This window comes from Panulirus ornatus, chromosome 20 (genome assembly GCF_036320965.1).
Source record: "Panulirus ornatus isolate Po-2019 chromosome 20, ASM3632096v1, whole genome shotgun sequence".
Classification (NCBI taxonomy): Eukaryota; Metazoa; Arthropoda; class Malacostraca; order Decapoda; family Palinuridae; genus Panulirus; species Panulirus ornatus.
This window is the reverse complement of record NC_092243.1, coordinates 44,490,068-44,503,854: the sequence shown is the minus strand read 5'-3', so window position 1 is coordinate 44,503,854 and position 13,787 is coordinate 44,490,068. Positions and strand designations below refer to the sequence as shown.

Here is a 13,787-nt window from a genome sequence, read left to right as displayed (position 1 = left end):
GAAAAGAGAAGGTGAGGAGGTGTTCTGATACAAGTGTGCAAAACGATCAAACGCTTCGATAGTTTCGATCTGCATAGCTACTTAAAACTTGATTCGTCTGATTTCATTGGTAGTAATGACTACACACTCGTGGGCAAACGTATTACCTTGATGTGATGCTTGAATACGACGATACGAGCCTTGAGTACGACTATACTAGCCTTAAGTACGACGATACGAACCTTGAGTACGACTATACTAGCCTTAAGTACGACGATACGAACCTTGAGTACGACTATACTAGCCTTGAGTACGACGATACGAGCCTTGAGTACGACTATACTAGCCTTAAGTACGACGATACGAACCTTGAGTACGACTATACTAGCCTTAAGTACGACGATACGAACCTTGAGTACGACTATACTAGCCTTGAGTACGACTATACGAGCCTTAAGTACGATGATACGAGCCTTGAGTACGACTATACGAGCCTTAAGTACGACGATACGAACCTTGAGTACGACTATACGAGCCTTGAGTACGATGATACGAGCCTTGAGTACGACGATACGAGCCTTGAGTACGACTATACTAGCCTTAAGTACGACGATACGAACCTTGAGTACGACTATACGAGCCTTGAGTACGATGATACGAGCCTTAAGTACGATGATACGAGCCTCGAGTACGACTATACTAGCCTTAAGTACGACGATACGAACCTTGAGTACGACTATACTAGCCTTGAGTACGATGATACGAGCCTTGAGTACGACGATACGAGCCTTGAGTACGACGATACGAGCCTTGAGTACGACGATACGAGCCTTGAGTACGACGATACGAGCCTTGAGTACGACGATACGAGCCTTGTGGTAATTGTGGCAAATTCGCCCCTGAAAGGATCAGAAACGAGGCCAGTTTTAGAGAGGAGATATAATCATGCAATATACGCAGAACTCAACAATTTCTGTGATAACATAAAGTAGGAAATGGAATTCATTATCCGGGAACCAGGGCATTGTGATGGGAGGCTCTGTGAAATTTACAGGGAAGAAGTATGAACATGGGCACCTTTAGCCTTAAATGGATAGGGGAGGTTGAGAAAAATGGGGAAGTGGTTCACTTAAAATGTCAGAGAGCAAGGGAACTGGGCTATGTGTCGTGAGGAATGTATAGTTGCACTCCAGCTGCTTCCATCTGTGTGGCACCAGCAGACACCCTGGCGGTGCTGCTCTGGGGAAAGATATGAGGACCTGTAGTAGCCTGAACACGTCCTCCACGTCCAGTGTGCAGTACCTCAAGACTCTCGCTTCTTAATCTCTGAAGGACGGACACGAAAAATGTGGAGCCCCTAGGTTCTGCTCCTCCCAGGGTGTGCTCCTCCAGCCCCACCTCGCTCATCCCAGCGACTGTATCCCAGGGTCTACCCCTTCAAGCCCGCCTCGCTCATCCCAGGGACTGTGACCTCTATAGCTCACACACACACACACACACACACACACACACACAGTGGAAAGCGAGAGAGATCGCATCAGCTTACAAAGGGAACTAAACAGACTTCAAAGTTGGTTTGAAATGTGGTGGATGAAATTCAGTCAGAGCAAATGTAAAGTAATGAGGATGGGTCAGAGCGAAAGACGACCTCAATATGATTATTACCGAGCGGGAAATAAGCTTCAGGATTCTGTGTGTGAAAGGGGCTTGGGAATGGAGATCGTCCCTAACCTGTCACAAGAGTCCCATATTGGGAGAATGATAAGGGAAACTTACTGTCTGCTGGAAAATATCATTATAGCTTTCAAGTATATGGTCAGGGAAGTATTTAGCAAGCTGTTCATTTCCTACATAAGAACAAGACTAGTATATGGCTCTCTGGTCTGGTCACTTCCCCTAAAGAGAAGGTCCACAGGTAGGCAACAAAGATGGTACCAGCATTGAGAAAAGCCTGGAGGTTTTAAGTTTACCCACCTTGATTAAGAGAAGAGTGAGGGGCGACCTGATCACAATCATGAAGATTTTAAAAGAGGTCGACGAAGAGGATAGTGGACAGTAAGTACCTAGAGGGATGTAGGGATAGAGCGACCAGAGGACGTAACATGACATTGAATAGAAACTTGTAAACAAGGAGGTAAAGAATTGCTCTTATAGTATACGAGTGGTGAATGAATGGAACATATTGACTAAGGACATGATACATGAAGACAACATACAAAGGTTCAAGAGTTTGTATGATTGGTGAGAGTGTTCAAGAGATGGCGCTGCACGAGCCTAAAACTTCCTCCCCCGTACAGTACAAATAGATACACACACACACACACACACACACACATCTCCACACCATGGGAAAGTTGGACACATCATGTTACGTCATGCAGTAAGCAGCCTCAAGCGTCCCCTGTGGTGGACAGATGTGTGAAAGTGTATGTAGGGAGGGAAGTGGTGGGGGAGGGCAGTGTGTGGGAGAGGAAGGGGGTGGGAGAGGGGTAGTAGAGAGCCTGGGGCGGTAGTGGTGTCACTACATCGGCCACAGGAGGGAGAGGTGGTGTAAGACAGCGAGAGCCAGGAAGCCACAACACACCCAGACTCATGCAACTCCTCCACTGTGTAATTGTTTGTATTGCCAGTGTTGGTGTTGTGGCTGGGCTGTACCTTGCATGTGGGGTGTAGGATATCCCGCAGAGTGTCACGGTCCAGGCGCTCTCATAACAACGACATGAACCTCACATGACAATTATCGTGAGGTAAAAGATAACATTGTGGGAGGGTATGTAAGAGGCTGTGCTCAACTAATAGCGACTGGAGATATAGGATTACAAGTCTTGATAGGAAATCGAACACTGTTGACCCTTCAGGATACGTGAAGGATGGAGAAAGATAATGCCATTATCAATGAAAACAAGAGCCATTTTGTGAGAACATACGTGGTATATATGTTAGGACACAAGAATGATGGATGTGTTGGAGGAATTACTTTCCCTCTGGTTGAGGCGTGTCTCAACAGTGGAATACTGAGTATTTGTGAAAAGGCACTGCTGCCTCTACAGTGTTGCCTGTAGGGTAGGTGAGGCAGACACTGTACCACACACGTCATGCTGCACGTTTACCTCTGTCTGCCACAAGTACCTCTTGTGTACCCCATTTTCTGACCATAAACCTTCCAGTCCACTTTCTCCACCCAGCCATGCACCTGTAGTACCATAGTTATTTGTGTATTAGGAGAGCTATTATGTGGCAGAGCTGCACGTGTGAGGTACTGCTACTGGTGGACGTGCGGCAGATAGCGGCCCCCTGGGGAGAGGAACACCACGACCCGGCCTTCTGCCGCCACTGCAGCAGCAGCAGCTGTGGTTCCTACAGGTATACAGCAAATCCTTCTTATGTCATTTTCTTCATCCTTCAACCTTTGAGCACGGCGGCGATAGCTTTCGTGAGCACAAGGAAGCTACCGGTCAGCCTGACAGCACGACCTGTGGGCATCATAGCACCGTCGTCCTCAAGGGTCGTGCTCACGACCTGATATGGTGACAGGAAGGGTCGTGTTCACGACCTTATATGGTGACAGGAAGGGTCGTGCTCACGACCTTATATGATGACAGGAAGGGTCGTGCTCACGACCTTATATGGTGACAGGAAGGGTCGTGCTCACGACCTGATATGGTGACAGGAAGGGTCGTGCTCATGACCTTATATGGTGACAGGAAGTGTCATGCTCACGACCTTATATGGTGACAGGAAGGGTCGTGCTCTCACGACCTGATATGGTGACAGGTTGCAGAAGATCAAGCGAAACGGATATTTTTTTTTCTTTATGAACATTACTGTTACATGTCTTTCCTTTATCAAAAAGTTTAGTTCAGTTTTGATTAATGCTTAGTTGGCACGCCGAGATGATGAGCACAGGTTGTTTACTTGATGCGTTAAGAATATGGAGGGTGGAGTCTCACCTGTGTCCTGGGTCTGGGAGGTTTGTGGAGCTTCCCACCTCTGGTCAGGGTCTGCAAGAGTTGTAGGCTGTGGGACCTATCCCAGGCCAGGGTCTGCAAGCGTTGTGGGCTGTGGGACCTATCCCAGGCCAGGGTCTGGAAGGGTTGTAGGGTGTGAGACCTATCCCAGGCCAGGGTCTGCAAGGGTTGTGGGCTGTGGGACCCTATCTCAGGCCAGGGTCTGGAAGGGTTGTAGGCTGTGGGACCTATCCCAGGCCAGGGTCTGCAAGGGGTGTGGGCTGTGGGACCTATCCCGGGCCAGGGTCTGGAAGGGTTGTAGGGTGTGGAACCTATCCCTGGCCAGGGTCTGGAAGGGTTGTAGGGTGTGGGACCTATCCCTGGCCAGGGTCTGGAAGGGTTGTAGTGTGTAAGACCTATCCCTGGCCAGGGTCTGGAAGCGTTGTAGGGTGTGGGGATCCACCCCTTTCTTAGGTGTGGAAGGGTTGTGGGGGTGGAGGCCGGAGGAGGAGGAGGAGTTGAGCGCTGTTTGACAAGTGGAGGACCGTTGTGTGAGGTGGAGGCAGCGCCACACTGGACACCACCGTCAGTGGTAACGGCGGCAGTGGTCGACGATGGTGATGGAAACAAAGTTATTACCAGCCATGCTGATCACCCAACTTAGGTTTCAGCCACTGAACTATGGCACACAAACACACACACACACACACACACACACACACACATTATTTATATATATGTTGTGGTAGTTTATGTACAATATGTATTCTTATTTACTGAATTAGATAGTGGTATATCAACGATATTAAGACTAAACACGGTTAGTAATGCTTTGTACATGATCATATAAATCATACCGAAGAAATTTGTATGATCATGAAAGGACACGTGACCGTTCATAGTGGTAGTCTAGTGTAGGGTTAAGCTATATTGAGTTCTCCTCGGCTTGGTGGTGAGGGGGTCAATGTAAGGGAGACAGACTACCCTCCACCCCCGACATGCCCCAGTTGTTGGCCCTCCTCCCCCATCATGTGTGGCTGGCTGAGGTTCTTGTTGTCCACTAATTACCTCGTCCTCACTTCCTCCGTCGTTGTATTTACCTCTCATTTGACTCAGCGTCCTGTAGCCTGGTTGACGTGAGGTTAATAATATCTTCACTACACGTCCTGTTGCCTGGTTGACGTCATGTTCTTAATAATATCTTCACTACACGACCTGTAGCCTGGTTGACGTCAGGTTAATAATATCTTCACTACACGTCCTGTTGCCTGGTTGACGTCATGTTCTTAATAATATCTTCACTACACGTCCTGTAGCCTGGTTGACGTCAGGTTAATAATATCTTCACTACACGTCCTGTTGCCTGGTTGACGTCAGGATTTTAATAATATCTTCTCTACACCTATGGTCATCTAGTCGCCCCAGCCGCCATTAATCCCGTGTTATTTTTCAATTTCCATCCACGACCTCATCTTGCTGTCCTTTGAAACTTTCTCTCTTAAGCTTTTGTTAATGAAATTATTTTCTTATTCACAGAGTTTTCCACGACTCTGCTTCTTGCTGTTAATTTTTCTCAGTTGATCCGTATTTCATCAGCACGTACTGAAGTAGACTCCAATATTTGTCATTGTCTGTTTGTTTCTCTGTTGAAGCAGGATGTTGTGAGTGCATTCCCAACGTCGTGCCTTCCTTTGTTATTCTCACCCTTGATATTCTAGTCTTGGTAAACTGTCCCTCCAAACTGGTGGAATGTTATGTTGTTATTGTCCCTCCAAACTGGTGGAATGTTATGTTGTTATTGTACTTCCAAACTGGTGGAATGTTATGTTGTTATTGTACTTCCAAACTGGTGGAATGTTATGTTGTTATTGCCCTTACAATCTGGTGGAATGTTATGTTGTTATTGCCCTTACAATCTGGTGGAATGTTATGTTGTTATTGTACTTCCAAACTGGTGGAATGTTATGTTGTTATTGCCCTTACAATGTGGTGGAATGTTATGTTGTTATTGCCCTTACAATCTGGTGAAATGTTTTGTTGTCATTAAACATTTGACGTTGATGATAATGACTGTGGCTGTCCGCTGGCCTGGTGGTCAGTAGACACGTAGCGTGAAGACGTGCACACAACCAGGGCGATTATGGTGGTGTTGGGTTTGATCTCAGCAGCTGCTATCATGGTTCACCCGAGGACCAGCTGTTAAGGTCGATAATTATGGTTGATTATATAGTATTATCGTTCGTGAAGCATGCGTCATATGCACGTTACTTCCTGGCCACCTGGAAGTCTTGACTGTGATGCCCTCCTGGAGTGGTAGCTCTGAGGTACAGTCTCGTCACTGGCAACACTGCTCATATCCCTCACCTGGGACTGCTGCTGGGACTGTGAACTGTTGCTGGGATTGTGAACTATTGTTGGGACTGTGAACTGTTGCTGGGATTGTGAACTGTTGCTGGGACTGTGAACTATTGTTGGGACTGTGAACTGTTGCTGGGACTGTGAACTGTTGCTGGGACTGTGAACTGTTGCTGGGATTGTGAACTGTTGCTGGGACTGTGAACTATTGTTGGGACTGTGAACTGTTGCTGGGACTGTGAACTGTTGCTGGGACTGTGAACTGTTGCTGGGATTGTGAACTGTTGTTGGGACTGTGAACTGTTGCTAGGACTGTGAACTATTGCTGGGACTGTGAACTGTTGCTGGGACTGTGAACTGTTGCTGGGACTGTGAACTGTTGCTGGGACTGTGAACTGTTGCTGGGACTGTGAACTGTTGCTGGGACTGTGAACTGTTGCTGGGATTGTGAACTGTTGCTGGGACTGTGAACTGTTGCTGGGACTGTGAACTGTTGCTGGGACTGTAAACTGTTGCTGGGACTGTGAACTGTTGCTGGGACTGTGAACTGTTGCTGGGACTGTGAACTGTTGCTGGGACTGTGAACTGTTGCTGGGACTGTGAACTGTTGCTGGGACTGTGAACTGTTGTTGGGACTGTGAAGTGTTGCTGGGACTGTGAACTGTTGCTGGGACTGTGAACTGTTGCTGGGACTGTGAACTGATGCTGGGACTGTGAACTGTTGCTGGGACTGTGAACTGTTGCTGGGACTGTGAACTGTTGCTGGGACTGTGAACTGTTGCTAGGACTGTGAACTGTTGCTGGGACTGTGAACTGTTGCTGGGACTGTGAACTGTTGCTGGGACTGTGAACTGTTGCTGGGACTGTGAACTGTTGCTGGGACTGTGAACTGTCGCTGGGACTGTGAACTGTTGCTGGGACTGTGAACTGTTGCTGGGACTGTGAACTGTTGCTGGGACTGTGAACTGTTGCTGGGACTGTGAACTGTTGCTGGGACTGTGAACTGTTGCTGGGACTGTGAACTGTTGCTGGGACTGTGAACTGTCGCTGGGACTGTGAACTGTTGCTGGGACTGTGAACTCTATTGATGATGAGGAACTTGGGGGAATGATGCCTGTCATCGTCCTGCCATGCCCAAGAGTCGTACCGCTGGGTCCAGGGTCGTTGCGTCGGGCCCAGTGGTCGTACCACCTGGCCCTAGGGTCGTATCACCGGGTCCTGGGGTCGTATCCCCGGGTCCAGGGGTCATACCATGTAGCCCTAGGGTAGTGCTGCTGGGCTGGTGGTCGTACCGCTGGGCCCAGGGGTCGTACTGCCAGGCCCAGGGGGCTTGCCATATGTCCCAGGGGTCGTACCGCAGGGCCGGGGGTCGTACCGCTGGGCCCAGGGGTCGTGCTGCCAGGCCCAGGGAGCGTACCATATGGCCCAGGGGTCGTACCGCTGGGCCGGGGCTCGTACCGCTGGGCCCAGGGATCGTGCTGCCAGGCCTAGGGGTCGTACCATCTGGCTCTAGGGTAGTGCCGCAGGGGCCCAGGGGTCGTACCATCTGGCCCTAGGGTAGTGCCGCAGGGGCCCAGGGGTCGTACCGACTGGCCCCATACCGCCGGGCCCAGGGGTCGTACCGCCGGGCACGATGACGTCATTCATTCCTGGCTCACCTGACCATATATTATCGTATATTATCGTTAATTATCCTCACTGTTCTTGGCCCCCAGTTGATTATCGTCCCACTCTTTGAGTGTCCAAGATTATTTGGTATTAAACGAATCATCCCGAGTCATGGCAGCATCAGGGTCATGTGATGTGTGTGTGTGTGTGTGTGTTGTATGATGACTGCCACTAGCGAGTGAGTGAGTGAGCATGTGGGACGCACCGTTCATTGTGTGTGATGATTTACTGGACCGTTCCTCATGTTGGTCTGTGAGATTCTGTCATCATTCGTTGTGCGAGTCTTCATTGTATGCTGCCTTCCGCCTCAAGTGGTGAACTGTCGGGTATTCATCATCTCCAGCAGTCGAGGTGTCTTCCAAATGTTGGCGTTGTACCGTTTTCTTTATATGCATTGTGTCCTCCGTGTATTGTGACTCCTTTATCTTCCCTTTCGTTTATGTAAACCTCAAACATTTCTCCCTTTTTTTTCCTTACTCTCTTTTCCAACTTTATCACTTTCTTTCTATTTTTTTCCATTTTTTTTTCATTTTCTGTGTCTATTGCAGGTTTCGTAATAGTCCATAGAACGTAATAAATGATTCAATTTTCCTAATTTATATGATTTTGTTTATATGTGAATCTGTCCCCCTCCATCACATGTCCTTCAGCTGAAAACCTCAGTGTACGTACTTTAGTTTGCCTCACTTACATTAAAACTTGATAAATGCAGTTATTTCACCATTAGTTTTTTACTATAATTTTGAACTGAGATGTTTTTTACGTACCTGATCACCTGAACATTAGGGGGGGGGGGGGGGTAGCCAGTTGACTGTCATCTTGTCTGAGTCACCAGTTGTGTGTACTTGTGTTGTGGCCGGTCTGTAGTGCAGGAGTGGCCCTGCTTGTAGTGCGGGAGTGGCCCTGCTTGTAGTGCATGAGTGGCCCTGCCTGTAGTGCAGGAGTGGCCCTGCCTGTAGTGCAGGAGTGGCCCTGCCTGTAGTGCAGGAGTGGTCCTGCCTGTAGTGCAGGAGTGGCCCTGCCTGTAGTGCAGGAGTGGCCCTGCCTGTAGTGCAGGAGTGGCCCTGCCTGTAGTGCAGGAGTGGTCCTGCCTGTAGTGCAGGAGTGGCCCTGCCTGTAGTGCAGGAGTGGCCCTGCCTGTAGTGTAGGAGTGGCCCTGCCTGTGAGTCTGGGTGTGAGGCAGAGCCCAGGATGAAGACCATCATACCTGGTGTTCGTACGTGACCATCGTCGTTATACTCAGCTTATGGTGACGTCATCAGGGTCGTCTACCATCGTCGTCTACTCAGCTTATGGTGACGTCATCAGGTCTCTCTCTCTCTCTCTCTCTCTCTCTCTCTCTCTCTCTCTCTCTCTCTCTCTCTCTCTCTTGATCGTTTGCTGTGCCACATTCAGTTGTGCCATGGTAACCTCTTATCTCTCATGACTGGAAGCGTCTGAGTGAATGGGCAGAGGATGCCAGTGACCACACGAAATCTGTGTATCATAAAAATGATTAACCTGGAGTCGCTGCTGAAGTGGAGAATATGTTTGACGTTAAGATGCTAACAATTCCACGATGGTAGGCTCTGAGATTTCCATCTTGTTCTTTGGGTATTATGACAAACGTTGATTACGTCCTGTAAATGGTCGTGTTTGCCCTAGATAAGCCAGAGAGGCACATGTAAGTACGATCGCTACTCGTACTACACGTTATCATGGTGCCACAAGGGCAGTGTAGGTGTTGGTAGGGGAGTCAGTATCAGTGTTGGGTTTGTCGTCCACCTTGGCGATGGTGCTGAGGCCAAGGTGATGCACCACCTCTCTGCCTGGCTCACTTCTCCTCACACGACTGACTCTTGAGTCTGGGGTGGTGTTCAGGGGAGATACACACGACACATGCGACACCATGGTGGTGTATTGTATTTGATATACTTAACACGCCTTCATACCTAAGGGTCGTCCCGTCGTGTTCAAGGCTGTATCGTTGTGTTCAAGCGTCGAATGGTCGTGTTCAATGGTCGTATCGTCGTGTTCAAGGCCCGTACCCTCATGTTCGCATGTATACGTAGAGACTGCCTCGCCCTTACTCTTAGATGGGATGGTGATGTATATTTAACGTGTAAATGACTTCAAGTCAGGTATGTAGTGGGAGGGAATATCACAGACGAGATATACGAGGGGTAGATGCTGGGAGGTAAGGTGACGTGCAAATGTATGAGTTTGGCTTGTTACCAGTAAGGCATGTCGTGAGCTTCATCATGGAAGCAGCAGTAGAGTACGGCAGTGATGGAGGGGCTGCGGGGAGGGCTGGGTCGTCCGATGCCAGAGTGTTGGCTGTTCTAGCGCCACCTTCATCCCTGCACCAGCTAGGCTGTGGAGGTGTCTTCCATCCTTCGTCATTCACTCTCCATGTAGCCTTGCTTCCCTGAACCATTGGGTCCACAAACACCCACGCAGCCCCGACTCATTTACTTTTCTTTCTTTAACTTTTTACTTTCTCCCGAAATGGCCTTGATTGGGGCATGTCGGTCACTAGACTACAAGTGTGTTTACCATCGGAGCCGCGTGAGATTAAAGTCCATGATACACCCACTGAGATGGGGTTGAGACTCGCGTAAACACACTAGAAGTCTGGTGTGTGTGTCTTGTAACCTCCGTGTGGCCGAGGCAGCCAAACGCCCTACCCAGGGTTCGAATCCCTCTGTTGGTGTATATACATTTGTCTGTCCATCGATATATATATATATATATATATATATATATATATATATATATATATATATATATATATATATATATATATATATATGAAACGTTTCTGTTGTTTTCTCTTTCGGTACAGTATCGTATGTTTCTTTGAGATATAGTAATGATACTTTTATATTAGGTGGATTTTTTTCTGAAACCTTTAGTTGTTTGCTGCATATTGAAAAAGACATGTGCATACAATCATACATAACATTTTCTCCGTATCCCTGAAAATGTGAATTATGTCCGAAGCGCTCGCATGTCTGTGTTTCATTTTCCATGTGGGGCCCTCATCTACATACATACATACATACATACATACATACATATATACATATTCATGAGTGACGTTGGTTCCTGACGTGGTCGTAGTATGGACCTGCTGGCAGAGGCCTGACGTTGTGTTGCTTCCTCAAGTCTGTTGTGCAGGAGGAGTGACCGAGGTCTCTGGCCTCGCCGGCCATAAGGTCGACCTCATTACACGGCCGGTGGCACTGACTGGTAGAGGAAGAGTTACAGAGTCTGAGTTGGTGCTGACATAGTGTGAGCATCGCCCCATTTTTATTTCGTCTTATAGGAGCCAACAGCCTGGGGCCAGCCCGGGCTGTGGGGGTAGATGACCCGCAAAGACTTCACCAGGTAAGGCACGGGGAGATAAGTGCCCTAATTGTGGCCACCTCAAGATGAAAGAGAAAATGAAGAGTGTAAGAAAACGATAATACAATGGAGTATATGTTTACTGTAGTACAACATCACATGTTCCCTTCGGCGATGTTGAGTCTCCCAGCCCTGAACGTATCTGACTAAAAAGTTCTTAACCCTCCTTCACACTGGTTTTATGTTTCGTATGTCCCTCCTCCCAACCACTTCCTCCAGCCACGTGCAACTCTTTAATTGTTTGACTTTCAGTCACTCGCTGACATCCTCTGTTCTGGGGATTTCAATGTCCACCACAAGGATTCGTTAATCTGTACTCGGGGCGATCCCAGTGGAGAAGAGGCCGTTTTTTGCCCCTCATTAACGATCTGAAACAAGTGATTAAACATCCCAGCAGTTCCCGATCTTCACGACCATTCTTGCAACACATTTGACCTTTTATTTTTTAACCTCTGACACCCCTCCCCCTCTTCCTCCCCCACTATCCATACACCATCTCGGGCCCTCGTGGTCCACTGACCACAGTCATATTCAGCTACTTCTGCCTGGGCCCACCCACCCTCTATCCTTCTCTCTAAACGTCTATTCTGTCATCACGGGAGAGGCCAGCGGTCATCCCTGCACAGCCTCTTCTCTGACTCCCTGGGAAGAGAACTGTTTAGCTGGCCAGGATGGTCATGGTTGTGATGACTGTATGTAAGAGGTTACTCTGGCCATGACTGAGTCCTACGACCTCACGCTCTCGACCAGATCTTCCGCCACCCACGACTCATCACTCATGGTTTAGTCGTTTCTGCTGTGACGTCTGTCGCATCAGGGGACAGAGCATGTTGGGTCGTGAAGTTCTCTCATTCCTCTGACACCCATTCTGCTTTCATCGTTGCTGGGAATCATGTAGAGCTCTTCGTAAAGTCAAGAACATCTTTACAAAAGGAAAGTTTTCCGATTTGACTTCTACTTGCAAACCTTTCTGGTCTTTAACCAGAATCATCTTCTTCAGTAACTTGTGTAATTCAGCCTTTTGCTCCTCTCTTCCTCCCTGATCAAATTATAAGGAAAAACATCACAAATATATTGTGTGTTCAGTATATCCAGTCATGAATATGCAACATGGTATGCGAGAGTAATTCATGAAGGTATATATTCTAATGTCGCTCTCGTATCTCTGTCTAATTACCCCAGGGCCATTTTCTTGATAATGTCCTTGTTTTACTCCAGGACTCTATTTCCAGCAGCTCTGGCAGCTTCAAGAATGCGCTACGGTCAGTAGCTGGGAAATGATTGCTTCCTTTGGAGTGAGAAGATCTTCGACTAGACTGTAGACAATGATACAGCATCATCAAAGGTGACTCTTCACAGGCAGGCGGAGTCCGGTAACACCGGCCACTGCAGTCATGCATAGAAATCAATAGATAAAGATAATGAAGATATTCTATAGATATTTCCCCTTGATATCATCCCCTTAATATCATATCTTTTATGTTACAGAAATGTGTATACAGCAGACCTACGATGTATTGATAGTCATGTTGACTAGTTCGTGTTTTTCATGCACAAGAAATGATAGTGTAAAGTTACTGAATGACACAAAACATATTTTTGCTTTATTGAAAGTAAAAGAAAATCTTCCTGAAACTTGGTATTTTTATTTTTAAGTGAGTAATGGTATATTCATTAAAATCAATTAAATCTTATAATTTTATTCATTGCAATACAAAAGCCAGCTGCGTCTCAAAAAAAAGAAATAAAATTTCACTAGATTTTCATATAGACCTCTATGGTGTAGCGCTCCTGACCGTGACGCATTCACGGGCCGCCCAGGGTCGGGCACTTCGGTTCGAATCCTGGTTACGACAGCTGTTCATCCTCCTCTAGGGGTCTAGGCGTTTTCCATAAAATGGTACCAGATATATATATATATATATATATATATATATATATATATATATATATATATATATATATATATATATATATATTATTATTATTCATTTATATATAATGTTCCTATGAGTCCCCGGGGAAAATGAAACACGATAAGTTCCCAAGTGCACTTTCTTGTAATAATCACATCATCAGGGGAGACACAAATAATCACATCATCAGGGGCGACACAAGAGAGAAATATAACAGTCAGTTGATATGCAACGAAGAGACGTAGCTAGGACGCCATTTGGTAAACATGCGATGTCCAAGACAGACAACGAGCGTGAATTGTTTACAAATTTTATCAGTATAGTTATCCAATTTATATAGACCATCACTTATATTAAGATTATAATTCTTTGTGTATTTGATAATAGAAGATTCAGTGATGTTTCTCGTGGTACTGGAGTTTGAGTTAATAACTGAGATGGCATTACCCCAGTCAACACAATGATCATAGTTTTTAACGTGATTAAACAAGGCATTTGATTCGTGTCCCGTTCTTATATTATATTTATGTTGCTT

At 47.0% G+C, this 13,787-nt stretch overlaps 1 long non-coding RNA gene across 1 annotated transcript in view; it reads left to right on the top strand.

Annotated features, from left to right (window-relative positions):
• LOC139755973 (uncharacterized) overlaps nucleotides 1–12,960 on the top strand; it is a 166,339-nt gene extending 153,379 nt beyond the window's left edge. Inside the window, exons 2-3 of the long non-coding RNA XR_011714229.1 lie at nucleotides 12,555–12,681; nucleotides 12,825–12,960. This is a non-coding gene — a long non-coding RNA (uncharacterized lncRNA). The remainder of the gene's footprint in view (nucleotides 1–12,554; nucleotides 12,682–12,824) is intronic.
• Nucleotides 12,961–13,787: the final 827 nt, after the last annotated feature.